This window comes from Rosa chinensis, chromosome 1, assembly GCF_002994745.2.
Source record: "Rosa chinensis cultivar Old Blush chromosome 1, RchiOBHm-V2, whole genome shotgun sequence".
NCBI lineage: Eukaryota > Viridiplantae > Streptophyta > Magnoliopsida > Rosales > Rosaceae > Rosa > Rosa chinensis.
The window spans coordinates 38,878,750-38,883,642 of record NC_037088.1 but is presented as its reverse complement, the minus strand read 5'-3'; positions in this window follow the sequence as shown (position 1 = coordinate 38,883,642).

Sequence of the window (4,893 nt, the reverse complement as noted above, 5' to 3'; positions counted from 1 at the left end):
GACTAATCAGCATAGCTGCATGCGATATCGCATCACCCCAAGCGGATATAAGAAGATTGGTGCGTATTACCAATGTTTGAACTACCATCGTAGTCGTGTCCGCGAGACCAATTGGATGTGTACATGGGAATATGATGTCCAACATCAAGCCCATTGCAATATCCATCGAAAGTCTTTCGATGTAAACTCTCTAGCATAGTCAAATCCAAGTGACTGAATAGGATGATCTGGGGAGTGAGCCCGTTGTCATATGATATGTGCTAGGAGTGTAGCGTAAGCAGCATTTATAGGTGGACAATGGCACAACACGTGACCAGCGTGTTTGCGTGTCAACCAACATCATGAAATATTTAAGCGTCCGCAAGTTGGTTGAATCAATCCACAAAATCCCTACGGATTCTTTGTAAGAACAGAATGAGTATTGTTATATCATTTGCATAGGACGGTCTCAGTCCTAGTTTCCCTAAGGAACGGGCTTTGTAAAACGAGCGAGAGGCCTTAGAAGCAACCATTGAGTATTGTGGTTAGGCCTGAGCGTCTAAAACGCTATTTGAAGCAAGTTGGTGATTGCAGCGTCACCTGGGGCGCCATCACCATGATGGACGCCATCCATAGCGTCATGGATAGGGACTGTGCCAGCCCTAGGCTGGTGGTGGACAGAGGCAGTGCCCTAGGCAGCTGTGTCGGTCACACGTAGTCTAGAAATCAACTTTTGATTCATGCTTCGTTTCGCTCGAAAGAAATGATGTCCATGTGAAGTCTTTTGTAGACGGATCATCATATCATGACTAGGATGATCTATCCTGTCGTGACAAAACCAATATGTGTCTAAATCCAAGAGATCTTCTCTCATAACTTTATTGGATTAATAGCTCGAATAGTGATATAGAATTCACTAGAGAGACACATAAACTTCTCTAAGATGGGTCTTTGTTCGAAATCATTAGAGGTGATGCAAAGGAACTCATTTCCGTTCTCTACATGCATTTTCGCATGGAATTCGCTGTTCATAGGGTACGATTTTCCCTAAGAGCGTAGAGAGTTTCTGTGACAACTGTAATCAAGGTGCCATTTGGCAAGTGGAACTTGGGCTATTCCATGTCCTTGAATTAATATTAATGGCCCAGCCATCGTAGTCACAAAGTAATATGCTCAGAATCAAAATTGAGTCATAATGAAAAGAACTTGAAATTTTATTCATAAGCCAACGGAGTACATCATTGTTTCTTTGATCAAAGAAAATCTAATCCAATAAAAAGTAATATGGCAATCGCCTACATCTCTTGGAAAATAAAAAGACTTAATCAAAATCGCCAGTTTCTGGGTCTTGATCCTTGTAGTCTTCCACCCTTAGATCTAGATCGCCATCTTGATCTTCTTGTTCCATGTAATTTGCTTCCCTTGCTTCACGATACGTCTTGTATGCGTTTGCAACATTCTGGGGTGCGGTACATGTTTTGGCCCAATGTTCAGTTGATCCACATCGAAAACAAACATCATTATGGTCAGGCTCCCTTGATCGAGGTGCCATTGGGGCGCGATTTGGACGACCTATGCTCTTGGTGGCGTTACCACCATGGTCGGAGGCTCCGCCTCTCTCTCTCTTCACACGTTGACCTCCACGGTTCCGTGCACGCCTCTCTCGGCGATTTCCTTCCTCTTTAGGGCGAACATATGGACCAGAATGTCCAGAATTGTCCCTACTCTTAGGGTTTCGCTCCTTGCGTCCTCCATTGGGGGCGCGACTATAGTTAGACTCCGGAATAGGCTTAGTTCCCACGGGTCTAGCATTATAGTTCTTCACAAGAATATTATCGTGCTTTTCAGCTACGTTCATGGCGCCAATGAGCTCATGAAACCTTGTGATACGTCCTGCATTTACATCAATCCGATAATTCTTTGAAATCATCAGTGCAGAGACGGGGAAGGTAGAGAGAGTCTTCTCGATCAACATCGTATCAGTTATGGCTTGGCCACAAAACTCCATCAGAGACTTGATACGAAGAGCTTCCGAGTTATAATCAAGCACAGACTTGAAATCACAAAAGCGGAGGCTATGCCATCGCACTTCTAAATCAGGAAGCAGGGAGTCACGAATGTTGCCAAATCGCTGCTCAAGTTCTACCCATAGCTTTCTTGGGTCTTCCTCATTGAGGTATTCATTTTGGAGCGCGTCATTCATGTGCCTTGTCATGAGAATTATGGCTTTAGCTTGTTTTGCTTCAAAAACAGTAGCTTGCTCAATTGAGAGCACGTTTTGACTAGGCACTTGGATGGCTTCCAGAAGTCCATCAGCCTTAAGATGTTGGCGCACATCTCCGACCCACCTATGGTATCCTGCGCCAGTTGTCTCTAGTGGAACAAAGTTAAGCTTGTTCAGGTAACTCATCCTGAAAAACAACACAAGATTAGGGTTAGTTTTGGAGCGAAAAAGGCTACCATGAAAAGCTATTAAATTTCTGAGCGTAATCGCTTCCAAGAAAATCCTATTCCAAGAGGGGTTTTGGATTAGATCGAAACAACGATGTATGTGGTCGATCATTTTCTTCTCAACAAACTCTAAGTTTGGAGGACTCTACAAGCTCCAAGCTTGGAGTGAGCACGAACCCCCACAGTTCGGCTTTTGGTCTCCCCTATAAAGAAGAAAGGGGGGTAGAAGAAGGGATGTTGGAAGTCCCCGAGAAAAGAAGAAGAAAATAAAAAAAAACTTCAAAAACAGGAACTTTTAGAAAAATTACCTTAAAAAGATGGCCGGAAAAATGTCGCCGGAAAGTGGCCGGAAAAATGTCGCTGGAAAAGTCACCGGAAGTGGCCGGAAAGTGTTGACCGGAAGTTGACCGGCGTTGACTGACCGTTGACCGGGGTGCTGACGTGGCAGGTCAGAGCTGAAGTGGCAGATTCGTTGCTAACTCGGCGCTGATGTGGCAGTGCTGACGTGGCGCCTGAGGTGGGTGACGTCAGTGGGCCAAGCTTCTGGGCTGGGCTGCTTCTGGGCCTGCTCTGTGACTCTGGGCTTCGCTGCTTCTGGGCCGTTGACCAGAGGATTCTGCAAGCTGAAGGTGAGGCGGCGGTTCTGGGCAAGTGGACTTCTGGTGAGCGGTTCAGGGACTTTTGGGCCGGTTCCGGTGGTGAAATTTCCGGTTCTGGGTTTCTGGGGTGGATATGCTGCAGGTGGTCGAGTATTGCTGCAGGAGGTGGTGAGGAAGGCTTTGAACTGGGTAGAGGTACTTTTGCTACTTCCGGTGGCCGATTCGGTGGTTTGCCGGCCTGTTCTGGGGGTGGGACTGCCGGTTCTGGACTGCCCGAGTTGAGATCTTTAAGGTGGGCGGCGGTGGTTTCTGGGATTTGGAGGCTACGAATTTAGAATTTCAGGGTTAGGGATTCGTGCTGATAACGTGTTTTAGAGAAACGAGAATTGAGAGGAATTTGCTGTGTCTTCTCATTGATAATAGGGGCCTCTTTATATAGAGGATTACAATGCATAGAGTTAGAATCATACAAGGAAAGAGAATCTCTAGATTCTTCTAATTGAACCCTATTACCACTAGGTCAAGTAACCTAGAGTTTGGATTAAACACAAATATCCTTAAACAGATTTAAAATTATCCATTCAAATCTGCTGATATTCAAAAGTATACGAATTTTTAAGGATTTCATTAAATACTGGATTTTGGAGGATTTTATAGTGTTTTTTATACATAACAAAACTCAAAAACAATCCAACCACTTCCCAAGAGATTTTGATAGATTCTTTCTCACTCAAAAAATGTAGAAGCTCTTCACCCAAAAAAATAAAATAAATAAAAAGCAGGTCTCAATAGGTTACACTCATCCATTTTGTCTTAGACCTATTTTCCCACTATTTTCCTCTGCCTCTGCTCTCATCTAATAATTTTTTATTTTATTTTTATCACTATAGCTCTAGAAGCCTTAATCATTCTAGCTAATTAAGCTTACTTTTAATGATATTATTAAGATGATACATTTTGACTTGATACAAATTTACGCAAGCGCACGTATCGTTGTCAAGATAGGGAAATATTATGCCCAAAGTTTATCGTACCACGGGGATTAGTGGCTAACCCACAATCCTTGAGTAATCGGAAATAAAGACACTTAGCAAACAAAGAAAAGAAATAAAAATGTTAATCTAAGGCACCAAGCCTTAGCAATGCTCAGCTTTGATTTTCACCAAAGCCTAATCAAAACTAAGAACCTAGTGGTGGATATTCACAAATGAGTGGAAGAGTTCAATATTTGGGAGTTGATTTCAACTTAACAAAAAGATAATGAATGTAAAGCAATAAAAATAAAAATGAAATGTAAACAATAAGAATGAGAATGTTGGGTGTTAGGGAGGTTCCTTCACCCAAATCTCATGTGTCGGAAGCTAATCTAATATAGATGCATATTTCCTATTTTGGCGGTAGTCGTATCCAAGGCGGTTCAAGGCTCAAGGACTGAAATTCCCTTTCATGGTATTCCTACTCCGGTTCAAGGGCCGTAGGGACTCACTTGGCATGAATTAGAGCCGGTTCAATGGTCACTAATTCACATCAAGAGGCGTAGAGATCGAGGAATTAGACTACTAAGCGACCCGCCTGCGCAATCACGCAACGGGTGTAAATCACCATGCTTATAACCCCTCGAATACGAAATTGAAGGTTTCTAGCTTAGGAATTAGAGGGCGTCAAGTCTCTATCTCCATCCTAGACATGCTCAAAATACACACCCTAGAGTTGACTAGGCTCTTAGACATGCATTTTAACCCAACAAAAATAGATATAAACATCCATCATATGAAAATTGCATCATTACATTAAATTAAACATCTTTTACACAAAATTTGGGTTAGGGACACAACCCTAAAACCCAACAACAAAATTACTCACA